This window comes from Macaca mulatta, chromosome 15 (genome assembly GCF_049350105.2).
Source record: "Macaca mulatta isolate MMU2019108-1 chromosome 15, T2T-MMU8v2.0, whole genome shotgun sequence".
In the NCBI taxonomy this organism is placed as follows: Eukaryota; Metazoa; Chordata; class Mammalia; order Primates; family Cercopithecidae; genus Macaca; species Macaca mulatta.
Window position 1 is genome coordinate 3,659,558 of NC_133420.1, and position 21,359 is coordinate 3,680,916.

The 21,359-nt window shown below is 48.4% G+C and overlaps 1 long non-coding RNA gene across 7 annotated transcripts in view; it reads left to right on the top strand.

Moving 5' to 3' along the window:
* LOC144334920 (uncharacterized) overlaps positions 1–21,359 on the top strand; it is a 170,152-nt gene that overhangs the window by 90,242 nt on the left and 58,551 nt on the right. For 2 of the 7 annotated variants that reach the window (XR_013405183.1, XR_013405182.1), the window contains 4 exons: positions 8,490–8,670; positions 9,275–9,445; positions 9,535–9,670; positions 9,766–9,922. This is a non-coding gene — a long non-coding RNA (uncharacterized LOC144334920). Of the gene's footprint in view, positions 1–8,489; positions 8,671–9,274; positions 9,446–9,534; positions 9,671–9,765; positions 9,923–11,969; positions 12,228–20,016; positions 20,870–21,359 lie in introns of those variants that run through there. The other 5 variants (XR_013405181.1, XR_013405179.1, XR_013405185.1 and 2 more) reach the window with 4 other exon arrangements.

The following is a 21,359-nucleotide window of genomic DNA, read 5'->3' on the forward strand; positions in this document are numbered from 1 at the left end:
ATGGAGATAGCGGATTATTTCATTTTTAGTGACAGGATGAATTGGATATGTTTGCAGTATTGATTTGATAAAGGAAATAGTGAGAACCAAATGTGCCGCCCAGCTTGGAACTCGCCTTTGGCAGAACACCTGGCGGGCAACAGACTGGAGATTCGGAGACCGAGGGGAGAATTCTCACGCTGTGACGCTGGTGCAGTGTGTGCTTCTGGACTCCTGCTGGAGGGAGCTGCCCCTTTGCCTTGCAGGCTTTGGTGCAGTGGAGACCTTAGGACCTGCCCCTCCTGGTACACCTGTGGGTGTGGTGAGCAGTGCCAGGGCTGAGGCACAGGTGTTGAGCCCAGAACGTGGGACGGGAGAGGTTGCACACGCCGTCAGGCGTCTGCTCCAGCAGCTGGGGGTTTCTACAAGGGGGCGGGGCGTTGGTTTTCCTCCTTGAATTTGGGTGGGGAGGGTGTCGTGGGGTGCTGTGTCTGCACTTGTGTTGCTCTGAGGTCAAGTTGTGGCCCCGAGTCCCTGTCCCCCTGCCAAAGTGAGGTTTTGCCCATTTTCAGGTCAGATTTCCCTTGGGTCCGGGTCTCTAGGAGTGGGGGGCAGTCGAAGGGGGCATGAGCACGGTGGACGCCTGTGGGCCTCTTCCTCTCCCCTCAGCTCCTGGGTTGTGTGTGAAGAGCTGCCCAGCGGAATCACCCTCCTGCCTGGTGTTTCATTCACCAGAAATCGTTCTCACTGTGGACTCTTGAGTCAAATGTAATCCAGGAATGGAACGTGCTGTTGCTGGATGCCACAAACAGCATCAGGAGCCTAGTTGGGGATTATATGGTCTTACCCCACACCTTAAAAGTAAAGACTATAGTTGTCAGGCGTCTGAGCCCAAGCCAAGCCATCGCATCCCCTGTGACTTGAACGTATATACGCCCAGATGGCCTGAAGTAACTGAAGAATCACAAAAGTGCAAATGCCCTGCCTGGACTTAACTGATAACATTCTACCAGAAATAAGTGAAAATGGCCAGTCCTTGCCTTAAGCGATGATTTGTGTGTGTGTGTGTGAAATTCTTTTTCCAGGCTCATCCTGGCTCAAAAAGCTCCCCCACTGAGCACCTTGTGACCCCCACTCCTGCCCGCCAGAGAACAACCCCCATTTGACTGTAATATTCCTTTACCTATCCAAATCCTATAAAACGGCCCCACACTTACCTCTCTTCGCTGACTCTTTGGACTTAGCCCGCCTGCACCCTGGTGAAATGAACAGCCATGTTGCGCTCACAAAGCCTGTTTGGTGGTCTCTTCACATGGATGTGCATGACAATAGTTAAGGGGATACTGAAGTCTTTGGCAGCTCCAAGAGCTTTTTCAGTTTGTGTCAGGACATTTTAGGCAGAAGGAAAAGCTTGCTTAGAGAATCTTACAGAAATGTTCGGTGCAGTGCCATTAACTCTTGGAATAAATGTGTAACTTTCCATGGCAGACCTCTGGAAAGAGATGCACTTTGAGTGCACCCTGGCCTGCTCGCTACAAGAATCGGCCGTGTCACCCCGCTTTCCGTAGGTCTGCAGGTGTGCGTGGTCTATTGCCCTGCACTGTGGCCATGGAAGGGAAGATGATCTGGAATGCTGGCGACAGTTATCAGTGCGTGTTGATGTGTGCTGCTTTCTACAGGGGAGAACATTTCTGTTTAATAAGCATCTCATCACGATGATGACTGCAAGATATTTGAGTCTCATTCAATAGTGTTTCTGGGTTCCTTCTGTTTTTAATCTGCTTTCTAGCACTAGGCAAGTGAAGACATGGAAAGTAAAAACCCATCGAACTTGTAGAGACATGGTGTTGTGTAGGAGCAGACTGTAGCCTCTGGCTCTGTTTAAAGATTGTAGTAAACCTCTTACCTGGCATAGTCAGGGTGTAAATTATCTTGTTTAATCGAAATGTGTATGAGTCATGCATTGTTGATGATGAGCCTGCATTTTTGATGAAATACCAGATTTTAAGGGAACATGTCAATGTGCTGTAAGATACCAATAAAGTTCCTCACTGAGGTTTGGCGCGGGTTCGGAGGAGCTGGGCCTTAGGTCACCAGGGTCGTCTCTGGGAGCAGATGCTCAGTGTGGGCATTAGTCACTTAGCCTTTCCAGAGCCGAGGAGCAGCTCTCTGTGGTGGTTTTTGAAACCTGTATTTTGAGTCAGTTTGTCCCACTTGACTCGAAGTTGCCGCGCGATTTCAGACCTTTGCCTCCACCGTGCGCTCGTTTTCTTGTCCCCTGATAACTGCCTCGGTTGCCCCGGCCTGACATTTGAGCCTTGTCGTTCATGGACACAGGCTCCGTGGTGGGGCAAAGGCCACGACTCCGGCTTGCACAGTTCTGTGACTCTCACCATGGCTTATCACATCACTCCCGAGATCTCCGGTTTAGAGGAAGAGTGTCCCTTTCCTGCAGGCCCTGTGTGGTGTGGAAACCACCCCTACCTACCTTTTTCTGTTTGAACTGCACCGTGAAGCTATTTCTGTTCTAGTCAACCATCAGAATTTAAGGAACAGTGATTTATGTAACTTATCACACACTTCTCAGCAGTTCTTTATGAATTTCATTCTGTTGTGAAATTATTGCAGTTTTCATGGCTATGCTGGTCTCACGTTGTGGCCCTTGAAATGAATTCCCTTCCCCATTGTGTGTTAAGGTTGTGCCTGGGAGCTGTTGAGGCCTCACCTCTGCTTAGGGCAGTGGCTTTGCTCTCCTGACAACAGGAAGAATCTTATTTAGAGCATTTCTAATGTGGTTTTTGCTTCCAGACAGAGTTACTTTTTTTCACAGAGACAGCCACTAAAGTCATAAATTATACTCAGGATGGACACACGGGTCAGCTGACAGAGTGGAGTCCAGAACAGATCCAAAGACACAAAAGCAGTTCAGTGGAATTTGAGTCTTGACAACAAATGGTGCTGGAATTATGGGACAGCCGTATGCAAAAGAGTGAAAACAGGGAGAAATTCCTGTATGAAAATTAAGGTAGACCATAGCCCTGAATGTAAAATACCAAACTACAAAACCTGCAGAAGAAAGGGAAATTGTGGAGACCTAGGGTGAGAGCTCTTAGCCATACCATGATCCATAATCAAGGAAGAAAAAAGTAGGTAAGACTCATCAAAATTAAACTTCTAATATAAAAGACACCCCTAGGGAATTGAAGAGACACATTTTCGATAGATGGGGAGAAGATGTCTATGAACCATGCAGCCGGCAAAGGACTCGTATCCAGAATGCACAGGACTCCCACGGCTCATGACAGAGAACAAACCACCTGACTTAAAAGCGGAAGGGACCTGAACAGATGCTTCGCTGAGAAGGACGGGAGGATGGCCCGAAAGCATCTGAAATGACCTTCAGCGTGACTGGTTGCACCGAGATGTGCACCGAAGCTGCAGTGAATTTGTTCACACCCCTGCTGGAGCGCCTGACTAAGGTCTTCCGACAGCCCCAGGTGCTGGTGAGGACCGGCAGTCGGGACTCCTGTGCGATGCTGGGGTTCAGCACGGTGCAGACAGCTTGGCGATTTCTTACAAAACTGAACTCACACAAACGTGGGTCCCAGTGACCCCAATCCTGGGTATTTACCCTAGAGAAACAGAATCTGATGTTTAAGAAAAACTGTGCCCAGATGTTAATAGCGCTGTCTATAGTTGCCCAAAACAGGTTACAATGTGCCACAGCCATATGTGGAATAATAAATAGCCAGCAGCCCCGGGGCCTGGCTCTTGATCACAGGACACCCCAGGTGCACCTCCAAGCACGATGCCCAGGAAATCGTGATTTTGCCAGTGTTTTGCGACAACACTCGCAAAAGACAGACCCGGGGGATGGGAGGACACGGAGAGGGTGGTTGCTGAGAATGGGAGGGTATGCTTATGAGGCCCCGTGAGTGGGTTTGGGGCTGTTGGACTGTTCTGCTTGTGTGATGACGATTATGGGAATATTTGTGCCGAAATTCACAGAACTGAACACTGTCCACTTTACAGTAATTTTTAAAAAGTGGTAATATGCTCATTTTCGGTACTGTTTTTAATGGAAGATGGAGTTTGCAGATGATTTGTCAGGGCAAGCCTGTCTCAAGAGTTTGTAGACGATTCTTTAGGGGACTGTCTCAGAGCGGTTGGGTTGGGTTGGAAAAGCCTTCCCTGTTGGGGGCAGTAGCATGGGGCATGGAAAGGATATTGCCAAGGAAACACGTAGAATCCTTTGAGGAAGCATGTGTATTTCTAACTTGCTATAAGATAGAATTGGAAATTGTAATGGTTTTGTTTTCTAGAGTCTTGGTAGAATAGGGAAGACAGTGTAATAAAAGCTAATTTTGAAATGAAGAATTTTAAAGATTTTCAACAGCAATTGCTCTAGGAAGTCACCCTGGAATGTTTTTAAAGATGTTCAGTAGCAATAGCTCTAGGAAGAGTCACCCTGGAGTTGCTTCTTGAGCATTGGTTTCCTGGCTGTATCTTCCGACTTTCATTTTTAAGTTTTGCTGTGAGTTGGGGATGTGTGGGAATAGCCATCCCCAGGTGTTGGGTAGGAGTCGCCCTGCACGGGGGTGCATGTGCCCCGAGGCCTGAGGCACTGTTTCAACCTAGCTTGGAACATGGGGACTCTTGTCAGAGTAAGAGTACTAGTCTGGCAGGCTGGGGGAGCCCCGGGGTGGTCTGGGCACTGTCCTCCCTGCCTGCAGGATGGCAGCTGGAGGAGCTCGAAGGCTGCCTGCCTCATGGCTGTCAGCGCAGCAGCTCCTCCTGGCCCTGGAGCAATCTTTGGGTCCATGAGTCTCTGCGCCAGGACTTGCCTCCTGGGACCTCCGCCATTGTCCTGAGGGCCCTGGTGCCACTTTCCCGGTGGGACCCAAGCCTCAGGCAGCTACGACCCCAGATTCGGTTGCTTTCCCTGCCGGCTCATTGCAGCACGAGTGCTCACCTCACTCAATGTAGAGCCTCAGGTTCCTTCAAGATCCCCAGAGATGGAATCTCCCAATTTAACAAGACAGTTGGTGACAAGATTGGTGCGGCACTGATTTAACTCAGCTTCCAGAGTTTAAGTTCCCAAGACACAGTCCTGCTCCTTCCTCGGCCTCATCCTGTGTGGCTGGTGTGGATGCGGGGTTTCCAGAGGGTGGGGCTGAGGCAGGTCAGCAGCAGGGGGATGGCTCATTATTGATCGCTCAATGCCTTGAGGATAACTAGGATTAATGACCTTTATAGGGCTGTAGTTTTGGAGTATATATATGTGCGTGTGTGTGTGTGTATGTATGTATATATATGTGTGTGTGTATGTGTGTATATATGTGTGTGTGTATATATATATATTTAACCAAGGTGGACACGGTTATCACTGCATTTTTCTGACATGAAACTTGGAGAGCAGAGGGTTTAGGAAACTCCTGAAGCCACACTGTCAGCGGGACCCGGGCGGTCTGGCCTTAGACCCTGCACTGTTTGCCCCTCACCACGCTGTCAGCAGACCCGGGTGGTCTGGCCTTAGAACTCACGCTGGTCGCCCCTCCCTGCCACGTTGTGGGGATTTTCCTGCTTCAGGGCAGCATTTGATAGCTTGTGAAACAAGATCAAGACTTACTATGAGTGGATATGCCATTATCTGAGATCCAGATCGTTTCCTGGACCTGGCGTTGCCGATGTCACGTAAGGGAAGGTAAAAACATTTTCATTGTGGTCACTGGGGCTCCTGAAATGGTATTTTTCCCAGTGAAAGTTTACCATAAAAATCTGTTAACTCAATACTATGTGAACAGGAAGAAATGTGTTGGGCTCTAGTTAAATGTCTCAGAGCCACAGAAGTGAATGAGGGCACCTTCCGAGCACAGCCTCCTGGAGGAGGCCAAGGACGTTTGTCTGGAGGGTTTGCCATGAAGCAGGACTTGGGCAGGGCTGGTCTGCCTGGAGAGGCCTCTGCCATGATGTAGGTTAGGTGAAGTAGTTGACGGGTGGTGGCGTGAGGTCGGTGGTCCCCGAGGAAGCCCCTAGCAAGGCCGGTTTCCGTGGGATGCAAAACTGCCATTCAGTGGCTGTAATCCTGGCTTCACGGGTCTGACATACAATCCTGCACTTGGATACTTGGATCCCAGCCAGGGCAGATGGCCCTGAAAGGACATTCGGACTGTGATGGCTGCACCCATTTTCAGCATCTGTAGGGTCTCCTGTGTATGTCTGTGTTTCCATTTTCTTTCAGCACAATTTCTCCCAGCGAAGTCGTGAGAAATAGAAGGAAAGGTGGAATGAAGATGTGATTGAGGAAAGTGTGGTGTGGTCTTCGACCTTATTTTGCCTTGGTTGGTGCTCAAGAACTCCACCTGACCTCAGAGCTGAGCATTTCTGCCAGGAAGTCCTGCCTTTTATGCTACCTCGAGGCCTGTTGAGACACTCCAAGAAGCTTCGTTAACAAATTGCCTTTTCCTTTTACAGCAGTTGGATATATTTGCAGCAAAACAAAGGAATAACCCCCCAATATGGTGATGAAATGCATTTAAGTATAGATAGCATTCAGTCTTGAAGGGCCTGGGATTTTAATCATCTTTGGGTCATGTAACAAGTGGTGTTGGTGATTAAAATCTCCTGACAGCTTTGTTCTGCCACGTTCCTCAGTTTTGAATGATGATCTTCCTGGTGTTGTACCTTGGGAGGGGCGTTTGTGTCAGTAGAGAGCAGAGTGGTGGTTCCCAGAGGCTGCGAAAGGACAGAGGTGAGGCCCCTGAAGGACACTGGTCTTCCTGGTTTCGGGGTTTGGGGCTCAGCCACCTTCCTGTGTCCGTGTAAATTATACCCAGGATCATTTTCACTCGCGCCACTTTAGTTGAGCATTGGAGCTTCAGGATATGTGTGTGCCCACGTCACCTGGGCCGTGATCCTGGAGTTGGGTGAGACTGATTCCCGGGTTTATAGAATTACTCTGGGATTATTGAAAACAGAAGCACTTGAGGCATTCATAATGCTATTTCCTGAACGTAATTTATGTTCAGTTATTCAGAAACGTTTATCTGAGGAAGCATCTATAATTTTTGTTTTCTGCCACTCAGTGCTAGAAAGAATTGTGCAACACTCAAGTGAGTGGCATTATTCCTCTCCCTCCACCATGCAAGCAAGATTAATGGTACCTCTGGCTCCCCTCAATCTTCTCGTCTGCAGGGTGCCTGGCGTGGCAGTGTGCTGCCTTCCGTCTTTTTGGGGAGAATTAGTCGTGTTTGTGTGTACTGCTCAGCTCAGCCTGGTGCGGTTGTGTGAGTGAGGAGCTTGGATGCTAGGTGACCCTCCCAGGCCTGCCTCCCACCTCCCTAGGCCTTGTTCTAAACTGACAGATAAACAGTGTGTTTTGGAAGAGGACAGCAGCAGGGCAGGAGAGAGTTTGTTCAGACTTTCTCCTCGCACTGATGTTTGAGCCTTCATCCGGCCTGGGCACTTCTACAGAGCTGCGTATGTGTGTTGCAAACCATTCCCTCCCAGTAACCGTGCTTTCAGAGGTTTGGAAATGTGACTTAACTCATCTTCAATTTAAAGCGTACTATTAAATTTTAGTGTTGAAACTGATGTATTTTATGGCCTTTATTTGATTTCTCTTGATTTTTTTTTCCCCATATGAGACGTGGCATCTTAAGGGAGACAGCCTGGTGTTGGCCGCCTTTCCTAAGGATGGAAGTGAATTCTGAAAGCCCTTTATGTAGGCAGCGAAATAATCAGGGAACCATTATTATAGCTATGTCTGTCCATGTAAAGCGAGCACGACTCATAAGCAGAAAAAAGTGCAGCCCGGGGCCAAGGTGAGCCCTAATGCTGCCTGTGCCTCACCTCCCTGCCATGAGGAACGGAAGTGCAAGCGCAGGTGGTTGAGTTAGCCTCCAAGCCCAGCCTGCGCCGCCCTCACATCCCTCTGCATCTGCAGGGGCACAGGCCGTGCTGCCATCCCTCGCTCAGTGCCAGGGCTGATGCATCAGGAACAGTGGGTACTGTCCGCCCCTTGCTCGGTGCCAGGGATGATCTGTCAGGATCCCTCGTGCTCATCTGGTCCTCATGTCTTCATCACCAGCCTCCTGCTGGTAACGGGCTTGTTATTACCTTGGTATGGGTAATAACATACCCATACCAACATATGTAATAACATACCCATACCAAGGTGTTGTGGGGCGGTGCTCAGTCCTCCGAGGGAATCGGCCCTTAGACGATTCATATTCAACAGGACCGGGAAATGGGTTCTTGTTCCATGTCCTGGATCCCAGGAAGCCCTTGCCCTGGACCCTGTAATGCCCGGGGTCTTCCTGAGAAACGCTGGTGCCACTGGAGCACAGCCCAGCCCAGCCCCCTCCAGTTTCTCCGCTTTGTAACTGCACTTGTGTTTAGCAGATCTTCCAGGACTTAGATGCTGCTTGGTGTGAGCCAGGTTTTGTGTGGAAAGAGGAGAGATCCGAGCCGGCAACCAACCAGCCCAGAACCATCTTTTATTCTTCCAGATTCTGTGTCAAAAAACTTACCCGTGGACATTGAGGGTGATGCATTTCTGCTCGAAGACATCTGTGGACTCAGCTGGAGGGATCGAAAGGATGTGGAGCCTCTTCACTCCTGGCCTGGGCTTGGACCTGCTGTGCAGCCTCTCAGTGGCACCAGGGCCCCCTTGTGTCACAGTGGCCTCGGGTTGGTACTGCCCCAGGGTGTCCCAGGCTTCATGATAGTAGGGCCTGCTTGTGCCATGGCGGCCTCAGGGTGGTGGCACTGCCCCAGGGTGTCCCAGGCTCCAAGGTCAGTGTTCCGTCCAGCGAAGGGAAGTTGTACTGTAAGGTCTAGTCTCGGAAGGTGCCTGGGGTCCTATCCTTCAGAGCGGTCCTGCACTCACCACAAATCAAGCCAGGGGAGGCCCTGCCAGAATTTGCAGCTGTGTTTCAGGTCATTCCACAACTCCTGGACTTAAGGAGTCCAGCTGCCTCAGCCTCCCAAAGTACTGAGATCACAGGCATGAGCCACCGTGCCTGGCCAAGTGTGTTTGTAATTTCAAAATTAAGAGGACCCAGAGTCAGTTAATGACGTCTCTACTGGAACATGCTGCTTATAGTACATTAGGAAAAATCATCCAGAACTTGGAAAAGGGGCTGGACAGACACAGCCCTTTGAGGTTGTCCGATGAACCCCTGGGGTCTTTAACCATCTGGAGGGATGTACCATGTCAGACTCACTATCGTCGACCGGCTGAAGCCCAGATTTCATGAGGCTTTGTGTCAGCTTGTAGTACTTTCTCTGGCAGAGATGCGAGTGACTTCTGCTCAGTGAGAGGCTCATCTCAGGGACTTCATGGCCTGAGGGACGGCAGCCTGTTTGAGCTGATCCAGCAATCTCGCGCTACCCTTATTTTCTGAAACGCCTATGAGTGACTTCTCACACGGTCTTTGAAGCGGCTTCATGCCCGCGCTCCTTGGTAATGATCGAATGCTTTTTTTTGACCCCTCGTCCCCTTTCTTTGGGGTGTTCCAGTCTCAGTTCTCATGATGTGTTCTGCTTCTGCAGGAATTTCTGAAGCTGCTGAGTGTAGAAAGCACTGAGGAGGCTGTGCTCCCACCCCTGTGAGTCTTCCAGGCATCATCCTCTCCCCTTGGCGAGGCGGCGTCCATGGCACACCGAGGAGGCTGTGCTCCTGTCCCCCGTGAGCTTTCCAAGTGTCCTCATCTCCCCTCCAGGGGGACAGGAGGAACCTTTCAAACCCTTCTTAAACTTGTTTTCATGTCTTTGTTTTAACAGTTTTCTTTGCATCGTCTTCCTTATCCAGAAGTGAGGGTGAACGGAGTTATTCATGGGAGTCAAGAAACCACACGCAGCCCAAAGTGACGTTTGTTTCCCTGAAATGATTTGTGTGTGTTCACCTTAAAATGCAATCAGTAAAACAGGTGTGTTTTGAGGAATGACTTTAAATTATTCAGGTGAAAATGTGACAGTTAAATTTCATCATCTGTGCGGGTGTCCACAACCCCCTTCTGTGATTGCGTGTGAGTTTGTGACTTGTGGTTATTTTTGAAGAAAGAAAATCTGTTGCGGAGGACTTCAGATGGTGTGCTGGGATTGTGTAGGGTGGACATCGGGGGCTTCAGTATGTGGCTTCCTTGAAGAGGTTCAAATTAAGGCTGAGAGTCCCTACTCCAAAATGCTCCAAAACCTGAAACATTCCGAGCTTCCTCATGACACTCGAAGGAAATGCTCTTCGGAGCACTTTGGATTTCAGGCTGAGGATGCTCAACTGGAAAGTGAAATATTGCAAGACCCTTCTGGCCCCAGGAGCTTGGATAAGGTCATGGAGGGGGCCTGTGCCGGGTGTCCCTGGAGTGTGAGGCAGCCTGGGCTCGCTGAACTGGTTTTTGTAGGAGCCACAGAAGGGAAAGAGGGTCAAAGTGGCCACGCCTGGCTCCTGAGAAGGCTGGACCAGAAGGAGGTGGGCGCAGAGGGCAGCAGTAGAGTCCCCAGCGTCCGGGGCTCCTGTCCCTGGTGGAGTTGAGAGCCTCCTCTAGTTGTGGCCTCTCTCCTGTCAGCAGCCACTGAGGCCTGAAGGGAGAGGGGGCTGAGGAGAGGAGGAAGGGATAGGCCTACTTCTGGAGAGGGCCAGCATCTGCCTGTGCTAGCCTCGTGTGTTACTCCTGCATCCAGGGTGCACGGCCATGCCTCGTGGTGTAGCGGTTCCCGGGATGCACAGCGCTCTTGTCTGCAGTAACAGCTTTGTCTCCGACCCTTGGAGGCAAGTTACCTTTTTCCCCAGTGAAAAGAGGTAGAAAATCTTACAGAAATGCATTTGCTCTAATGTCTATTTTCCGATAAGACATGGTCGCTTAGGCTACATCTTTGGGAGGTCAAGGCAGGAGGATCACTTGAGGCCAAGGGGTTCAAGACCAGCCTGGACAACATAGTAAGACCCCCATCTGTATAACAGAAAAGTTAGCTGAGTGTGGTGGTGCGTGCCTGTGGTGCCTGCTACTCTGGAGGCTGAGGTGGGAAGATCACTTAAGGCTACAGTGAGCTGCTATTGCTCCACTCTACTCCAATCTTGGCAACAGAGCCGAGACCCAGTCTCAGAAAGAAAAGTAAAAAAAAAAAAAAAAAAAAAAAAAAAAAAAATCCAGAAATGTCATTTTGTTTTTAAATTATCCCAAAAGAAAAATCGTTTTTTTCTAAGAATGTAAAGGGAAACTGATACGATTCTTTCCTTGCATTGTTTCTCCTTTTCAAATATTTACAGTAGTCTGTCCACATCATCTCTCATCTCATTACAAAGCAGCAGGTGTCTTTGAGGTTAGTGGTGTTTCTCTGTGTCGCACCTTGGAGAACAGCCAGCATGAAACCTCTTACCACGATCGTGTACATCGTTTGTAGTCCCAATTAAAATCCTCTCCAGAGACACCTGTGCTGCTTATTATAGCAGAACTTTGGTTGTGCTGAAATGTGCATTCAGCTAATGGTTTTAAGCTCATATCTGAGATGATGCTGTGTAATTCCTGAAGCGTTATGGGATCAGTAATGATTGAAGATAATTCTGGCTGATGTCATTTAGAGGATATTTTTCACTTCAAGTTAAAGCTTCCTTCGTGATAGTCATTTTGGGATTCATTTAACTATGTGCTTTATTTCATAGCTCAAATTTTCATTAGTCATTTCATAGCATAGGATTTTGAAAGCAGATTTGGCAAAATCTTTCTAACAAAATGTTTGCTTATGACGTCCCAAGGAACAGCACTCAGAATTGCTGGTAACTGTGGTACATTTTAAGGCTGATGATAGAAGTCACTTGAACGGTAAGGGCTGCTCTGTGAGGCAGATGGGGTTTGAACCCCAACCCTCCTGATACACCAGTCCTGACCCTGGCCTTCTCTCCTCTCCACTGGGAGATGAGAAGGGTGCCAGCATCCTCCTCACAGGCTGTCCTGAGAGCCCTGGACTAAGGGCTTGTTTTCCTCTTGCAGGTGGCGCAGATGTGGGGGCTTGACGATATACACACTGCAGGCTGCCAGTGTCGGGGTAATCCAGTGTTATTCATAAAGGGGGGATTTGTTTTGCTCCCCTGCAGACCAGGTGCTGTGCTGCTGTTGTAGCAGGTGTGTGGATCCTCTTGGGTGGTCCTCAGGTGGACAAGGAGTCACCGATTCTGATTGCCAGTGTTAGATGTGAGGGGACCATGGACCTCATGTGTTCAGAGGGGAGGAATAAAAAGTTTTGCTTGTAATTCCAGGACTGTCTATCCCAGGAATGCCAAACCACTGGCTTTCACCTGACGCAGTCGTAGGTGACACGGTATGGAAATGAGGACTCATGTTCCGCATACCTGAGCCCAGTACCCATCTCCCTCCAGGGCCGTGGCCAAGCCCTCCTCATTTCGTTGGGTTGCCAGCCTGGGGATCTGTAAGCCCAGTGACGTCTCCGGTCTCGGCCCCCCTCCCCGTGGGGACAGAAGGTGGCTTCAGGAGGCTGGTGATGAATGCCTGAATGAAGCCGAATTGTGACTGCAGTTCTGTCTAAGGGCCTCCCCGGGTGTTAGATGTCAGTAAATGACACCTGTGTGTGGATCTCATGTGATGAGAGAAACAGTGGGGGAAACCAAAGCTTGTGGAGTCTGCAGGTTCTCGACTTGGGGGTGTGTGTACCTGTGTACTTGGTGAGGGGTGTGATGTCTGGAATGAGTGTGCAGGTGTGTCACGTTTGTGCGTGTGTGGTGAGTGTATTTAGCAGGTGTGGCTGCAGTGAGCATGTTCATGTGTGTTGCATGTATTTGTCAGTGTGTGTGGAGTGTGTACGCGCATCATATTTAGTGAGTGTATTTGAGGGTGTGTATGGAGTGCATACATGCGTTTGCGTGCATAGTATTGGGTGAAGGGGTGGCATGTGTGGAGTAAACATGCACACGTGTATGCTGTGTGTGGGGTTTCTACGTGGTCCTCCCCTGAGCCTGCTCCTGGGCCCTGCTGTCCTGGCAGCTTTACAGTTTGGTGCGTGTTTGATTCCGGAAGATTCTGGAACCAAATTCTGAAGCTGTGATCACAAACTTGCAGCCCTGGAGGACGCTGGCCCGTGGAGCCGGCACGAGGGTCTCTGCTGGCCTCTCCCTGGGCTCTGTCCACAGAAGAGCATGTCCGATGATTGAGCTGTGCGGGTCTGTGGCTCCCCAGCCTCGAATCAGCCCTCGGTTCTGTCCCACCTCTGTTTTTCTTGCTGAGGGGCTCCGGGAAGTGATGCCTGGGATGGCGTTTTCACCCTGGGGTTGCTTCGCCAGCTGCCCAGGTGCTGGCTGCCTGAGACCTGCTGCCGTCCTGGGTGGACGGGGCTGTCGCGGGGACATCCCTGAGCACCCGCGGGAAGGCAGGTTTAAGAAGTGCCAGAGGTGAGTGGCTTCCTCCCACACTTGATTTTCTGGAAAGTTCTGGGTCTCATATTTTTCCCTAAGGGAAGTTAGAAACTGAGTTTCTCTTTAGGGGAACGTCTTCGCAGCGTCTGTTGTTTGAATGTTCTCCAAGTGTGGAATACTCGGGGCCGTATGTGTTTGGGAACATCCGTGTCCTGAGCGAATTCAGTAGGGAATGGAGAGAGGCCTCCTGTCAGCTTGGCCTCTGTTTCCAGCTTGTTGAGGGTTGGCAGCTGCTGGTATCCCAGGGAGAGTTAAACACCGGGCGGTGTGGGATGGGAACGTTTGCTCTGACAAGGTCAGTGGGAAAGCATCTAAACAAACGTTGCTGTTCTCCGGGCTCCTCGGGGTCGAGCTTGTTTTGTGGGGTTGAGGGAAAGCTACCTTTCTTCCTCTTCCTCACCATTTGAAAGGTGTCCAGGACACGTTCCTCTGGAGAGGTGATGCGCGTGAGTGGGGGTCAGGTCATAAGCTCCGAGGTTATTTGGGACCTGTCAACTGATTTCCTGAACACACAGGTTCCTGATTAGCTAAAACATTTCAACACGACGTGATAGCTGGTGGTTGTTTAAAGACTATCACAATTTTCCAGTTACTCTTTAAATGCCTGTTGAATAAGGGAAGATTCACATATTTTTCTTTTCCTGTCTGCATACTTGATATTTTGTTTTTAGTTTTTTATGTGGGTGTGCAGCTAACAGGAATTAGAAGCAGTCTCAGCCCTGGGGAGACTTCAGGACCGCCTCAGTCAGTGCTGAAGGGAGGCAGGGATTTTGGGGGCCTACCTCCTCCATAGGACGGACACCAAGGGCCAGAGGTCAGCAATCTCAGTGAGGTCACAAAGACGGGCACACCCAGCACCCTGGCCCATGTGCCTCTCCTTCACCTTTGTCTCTGCTCAAAGCTGCTCTCCTGGGTCATCACGGGTGATCTTTAGGCACGTGCTTGGTTCTTTCAGAAGTGGCATCTGGCTGTGGTCAGTGTGGGCCCTCAGGACTTCCATGTTTTTGGCTCACATCAATATTGGGCAGTGGTGTATGTTTGTTTTGGAGGGGTAGATCCGGTGGATTTTGGCTTTGCCAACTCATTTAATACCTGTTCTCCTAGGCGCGGGGACCCTCTCGTAAGCCGCATGTTCTCCTGGGTTCTGGGACCCTATCTTAAGCTGTGTGTTCTCCTAGGCGCTGGGACACTCTCATAACCTGTGTGTTCTCCTAGGCGCTGGGACCCTATCGTAAACTGCATGTGAGGGATCTCGGAGGTGCTCCTTATGAGGATCCGATGCCTGACCTGAGGTGGAACAGTTGCAATTTAAAACCACCCCCCAGAAAAATTGTCTTCCATGAAACCCATCCCTGGTGCCAAAAAGGCTAGGCGACAGCTGGCCTAACAGGTGCTAAGATGTCAGTAGATTTTTGGACTTGGGCCTCAGTTGAAGAGGGTTAGATTTTGAAAGGTGGGCTTTGAAGGGCTTCTAAAGGGCAGGTTTTCATCTCCAGTGGGGCCTGGGCAGAACTGGCTAGAACTGACCCAGAAGCTGACAACTAGTCAGGCTGGCTCACTGCCTGTGTCCTGTGTGTGCAGCCTTGCTGTTTATTCAATTGTCTGGTGGCGTGGATTCCATCCACAGCCTCAGAGTAGTGGAAGCCATTACTTCAAGGCTGACCTTATTTAACTTTATCAAAAAGACATGAAAATCATTTAGTATAAATCTTCCAGATACCTGTATCCTTTCTTTTCCCAGAGGCTTTTTAAGTATTGCAACTTAAAAATCTTCAAAAATAACTTAAAAGGAAAACCTCTAAGTACATTTTTGGTGAGCACCCTTGACAGCTTTAATATGTGAAGTAAATTCCCTTGACTTTTGTATTCCTAGAAACTCGTTCATGTTTGCAGAAGACTTTGTATTTTGTCAACAGTGGCCACTGTTCAGTGACCATCATACCTGCCGTGTCTCATTTAGAAAGTTGGATGTGGATGTATTCACTTTTCAGACACACAAACACATGGGCTGTTTGTTTTTGGTTTTGATTTTTTTGGGTTTTTTCCCCCCCAGCTGAATTCAAGAAAGGGAAACAAGCAGAGTAAGTCCCCGAAAGTGTCTAAGTGGCTGGGTGGGGGATCCTACTATGGTGTTGGATTGTGTTCTGCCAGACATCGCTCCTCGAAAAGCTGACCCTGAAAGGGCTGGCATTGCCCTCACCCTGGGACATTCGTCTGTCTCACCAGAAAATGAAGAATCTGCCAGAGTACTGTGAGTCAAATTCAGTCAGAACTCGATTAACTAAGAGGCTTTGTCTCAAAGGCCAAAACATGAGGACACATCTTTAATTTTTAAGGAGCGCTTTATCGTGAGTCAGTTCTGACGTGTACTGCATTAGGAAACCTCTGAACTTCCACAGTCAGGCCCAGAACTCTGAGGGAAAGTGGTTGTGCCCTTCCCACTGATTTTTGTCACTAGCTTTATTCATTTCCTTAAAACCCTTTTTGTATGAGTTCTATTATAGTTTGAAAAAAAATTCACTTAGGTAGAACTGGAAGCGTTTCTGCAGTATTAATACTCATGACCCGTTCTGGGTCTCGGTATATGTGTACTCTATAAATGTACATGTGTGTATGTGGTGTACGCATACTACGTGTATTTCCACTGTGCATGTATTTACAATGTATAGGTATGTACACTACATTTGTGTCCTACACACGTGCATGCTGTAGGCATGCATGTACATGTGTATGTGTATCTATGGTCACTATGGTTATATGCGCACTTGGACACCTATCTGTTCTGCATGTGTACATACATGCATGTATTTAATGCCATATACATGCCTGTGTACGTACATCATGTGGGTATGTGCACATTATTTCTGCAGAGTATATATACATATGTGCACACAAGCATGCATGTACACTATGCACACTGAATAAACTTCTGGATATGTACACACTAATACATATACATGCTGCATATGTATGTACACTGTTGCATATGTGTATACGCTTTATAGGTTAGTGTACTGATGTACGTTGTATACATGTGCATATGTGTACACTGCGCATGTGTATGCATGCTGTAGTGCACCTACGTACATTGGATAAGAGTGTATACTATTGGACGGGCGCGGTGGCTCACGCCTGTAATCCCAGCACTTTGGGAGGCCGAGAGGGGTGGATCACGAGGTCAGGAGATCGAGACCATCCTGGCTAACACGGTGAAACCCCGTCTCTACTAAAAAAATACAAAAAACTAGCCGGGCGAGGTGGCGGGCGCCTGTAGTCCCAGCTACTCGGGAGGCTGAGGCAGGAGAATGGCGTGAACCCGGGAGGCGGAGCTTGCAGTGAGCTGAGATCCGGCCACCGCACTCCAGCCTGGGTGACAGAGCGAGACTCCGTCTCAAAAAAAAAAAAAAAAAAAAAAAAAAAAAGAGTGTATGCTATACGCACGTGTATACATATAGCAAATAGCATACCTATGTACATACGGATGTGCATGTGTATGCCATATGCATGTACATACAGGTTATAGTATACCTGTGTACGCTGTATGCATACAGATGGGTGTACGTGCTATGCATGCGCATACGTGTTAGCATACCTATGTACATTTGCTATATGGATGTGTGTATGCTCTATGCTTTTACACACGTAGTGAACTTGTTTGTACACTATATTTGGATGTGTGTACACTCTATGCATGGATACCACATGGATCTGGATGTGTGTGCACTCTACGCAGGTAGTGCACTTATGTACACTCCACGTATTCGGATGTGTGTACGCTCTATGCAGGTACACGTGTTACAGTGTACCATATACGTACACTATGTGGATGTAAATGTGTGTGTGCTCTATGGCACCAGGAATAGGGCTCCCGCAGGGATCCAAGAACACACCATCTCGCTGGCACCAGAGAGTGTAGGATGAAAACAGTTGTTTGTTGCAATCTAGTTGAAATTTGGCAGGTTGCTATATCCTTTGCAACGATTTAGGAATAGTCACTTCATTGATGTGTGTGTTCCTGAAATCATAAACAGCTCTGTGAGGTGTGTCTCATCCCAAGACGAGAAAGGGAACCGAAACAACAATGACTCGGTCACTTAAGTGAGGTAGAACTAACACAGCAGCTGTCTAGCTTTCTGTATTATAACTTTGTCAGCAGCTCAATGAGAAATCGGCACTCATCAGGAAATGTGTCCACTTTCTACTGTACTTTACTCGTGGCGTATTTACTGCCTCGTGTTATTCCTCACGATGTAGCAAAATCCCTCCTAGAGTTGTGAATATAAACAGTTCATGACAAATGTAGTATCTTCTTTGTTAACATTGAAAATGATATGTAAGTTCATCTTCAGATACTGTTTGGAAGGATGAGAAAGAAGATGTTTAGGACAAAAGAAGAGAGAGCTTTCAAGTAAACAGGGAAAATAAGGACTTTGTGCAAAATATTTCCAAATTTGAAATTTGAGAATACTAAATCTCACATCTAAGATCGTAGGTAGTTTTTTTGGGGGGGGGTTTAAAATTAGTACTTGGTTTTCCATGCCTTTGGGAATTTCACTCCTGATGGAGGATTGCAAGAATAACCTGATTTTTCAGAACAGAAGGATAGTCTGTCTCAAAGGTAAATTCCAGGTTCTACCATAGAGAAATAGAAATTGCTGTCAACTTTCTGTAAGGTTCTTCAGTTCTTTCCTCTTCTGTGGTTAAAAAACCATCTCTGGGTTTAGTCTCAGCGAAGTTCCTCTTATGAGTTTGCCTTACGTTTCGCACAGCTGTTGAGAGTCTTCATCATTCGTAGTTAACTCGTCAAAAGTAAACTTTGTACTAGTTAGATCTGAGCACCTTGAAGGCAGGGCTTTGTTTTATATTTTTAATAAGCAGCAGGGTGATGGCAGGGCTGGGGCCCTTCATCCCATCATGCGTTCCTCTGAGCTTTCGGAGTTCTCACTGCGTGCCGAGGGTGGTGTTGGCTGTGTAGCGTTTAAATAGGAATATGAGGCTCTGTGACTTGGGACGCTCTTACCACCTTCATAGAGAGCTTGGTGACAGCTTAGCATGACAGCTTACACACCTGTTGTGTATACTTTATTACGGCCCCACAGAAAGGGTATTGATTTAAACGTGACTAATTTCTCGTATTTATTTTTGCCTTTATTCCTAGTTACAGTCCCGATACTTTTTCTTCCTTTAAAATCTTGCTAATCGCTGGTGAATTAGTGATAAACTATATTTATGTAAATCTAGCGATTTAATTGGAGGTCATTATTCTTGTACCATGTGTCAGTGCTGTGTCAGGAAGTCTCAGTTTTACGTTGTCAAAGGATTAACTAGAGCAGGATGCAGTCTTACTGGAACTTGCTCATTTATGAAATATAGGCACTTTATTTTTTGTTATACTCGAGGTGTGCTCAAATGTAAACATTTTGAGCCGTGTTAGAAGGATATACAAGATTGTAATGAAGAAATCAACAACTTGATCAAGTACCAGCGAATGAACTTTATGTTTGAAGTATATGGAACATGGACCTTGGCAATCAGTTTTCATCTTGACCTTTTATTTTTTTACTAGAATCTTGGTCTGTCACCCAGGCTGGAAGTGTGGAGCACAGTAGTATGATGTCCGTTCACTGCAACCTCTATTTCCCAGGTTCAAGTGATTCTTATGCCTCAGCCTCCCTAGTAGCTGGGGTTACAGGGTGTGTGCCACCATGTCTGGATAATTTATTTTTAGTAGAGATGGGGTTTTGTCATGTTGACCAAGCTGGTCTGCAACTCCTGACCTCAAGTGATCCACCCACCTCAGCTTCCCAAAGTGATAGGATTACAGGTCTGAGCCACCATCCCTGGCCTGATCTTCTGTTCTAATATTGGTTATTCAGTCTCAATGATAGCGCCTGGTTGTATTAACTTGTTGTAGAAAGCACAATTGCAATGAATTTGGTTGTGTATGTACGTGCTGACTTAGCGTTCATGGCAGCACTGTGAGGTGGGCATTGTTCCTGAAGGAAGGATGGATGGGCAAGTCGGGGCTTAGATACGGGACTTGTGGGCAGTCACTGTTGTCCCATGGCTGAGATCAGGCCTGTCTGTCGCCTGTACCCTGAACTTTTTTTTTTTTTTTTTTGAGACGGAGTCTCGCTGTGTCGCCCAGGCTGGAGTGCAGTGGCCGGATCTCAGCTCACTGCAAGCTCCGCCTCCCGGGTTTACGCCATTCTCCTGCCTCAGCCTCCCGAGTAGCTGGGACTACAGGCGCCCGCCAACTCACCCGGCTAGTTTTTTGTATTTTTTTAGTAGAGACGGGGTTTCACCTGTGTTAGCCAGGATGGTCTCGATCTCCTGACCTCGTGATCCACCCGTCTCGGCCTCCCAAAGTGCTGGGATTACAGGCTTGAGCCACCGCGCCCGGCTCCCTGAACTCTTAACACACGAATGAGCAACGGTCAAGAGTCGGTGCTCGAGTGTGATGTGGCCTGTGGTGTGTGCCTCTCAGCCTTTCTTTGGCTCGGGGTAGCAGGGCAACAGCTCCATCCCTCATGCGGCCGCCTGGGAGTCCCAGGAGAACCCACTGATACCGTTTATAAATGCCGGGCATCGAACGTTCTCCTTGGTACCAGCACATCTGGAATCGGACAGTGCAGTTAGATTCTCGGCCAGCAAACCTGTACAAGAGTGTGTGAAGTCTGCGTTTGCTTCTCCCGGACAAAGGTGAAATCCCGGTCACTACTGGATGACAACAGGTGTGGCCTCAGGAGCAGCACGGAGACAGGCACCCGGGTGCAGGAAGAGCACCTGCAAGAGGGGTTGGGGAACGTGACAGACGCACGTGCGAGTTTAGCTGTTACCGTGGCAGGTGGGGGGTGGGTGAGACCAGATTTTCTCATTGTTGCCCCTTTCTGAAAAGGGCCCTGAATTGACTTCTCTGTGGCTCCTCGCGCCTCCTTGTCAGGTTGGAGGAGACTGCTCCCCTGGCTCAGGCCCTGCTTGCGGCGAGACGGAAGCTGCTGTTGCTTGCCCTGCCCTCCCTGTGACGTCGTCTGTGCTGTTGTCCGGGAACAGTTCTGCCGAGCAAGCTTGCACTCTGCTCCCTTCTGCTCTTGGATTTCATGTCTGGAAGGCTTGTGTTCTTTCCTGATTTTTGATAATGCTGAGCTATGTTTTCGCAAGGATCACACGTGCCCATACAGGGAGAAGCTCCTTTGCAACTTTAGCATCTTGACGCTCTCAAGCAGAGCTTGCTATCGAAGTTGACAGCCTCCTGTGTTTTTGTTTTGGCAGAAACTGAATTTCAGTCCTAGGACAGCTTCAGCACACTTGATCCTAGCTCTTCTCTCTCACTGCTCCCCTTGTGTGTGACAGAAATCATATGCCCTGAAGTTTACCAGTCCCTTCATTTGAAAATCAGTTAATGTATGCGATCCTCATGAGAATTTTACTTTTTATTAAAGCAATCGCAAAGACTGGGTTTTGTGAAACCAGTGTTTTATGTGTATATTACTTGCACTCACAATGAGCTTTGTCTTCTGAATATTTCATGTTTCAGATTAGCCCTGGAATCATGCCCTGGAGTAGTTCTACTTTTCCGCTTTTATTTTTGGCTAAGGTAAAGTTGAGAACATTGTGATATTAGGTGTAGTGAGCCCTTTTAGTTTCTTCTATGTCTGTTTTCCTTTAAGCCAGAACCAGCAGACGGATACCAGTTTGTGAGCACCTGGCATCTCCCAGGCCTTTCCTGGGTCTTCCCTCAGCTGTCTCGTGGACAGAGCAGTCACTCGTGGAACGTGAACCTGAGAATTTGTGCGTGGAATTAAGTAAATATCATAGCTCTCTTCTGTGACGAACGGAATCACATTAAGCCCAGTAAATTGTAACAGCAGGTTTTGCACATGCAAAGCATTGAACACCAGGACAGGTAACCAGGCTGCGACGCTTCTGGTCCTGCACAAGACCTCCGGTATCA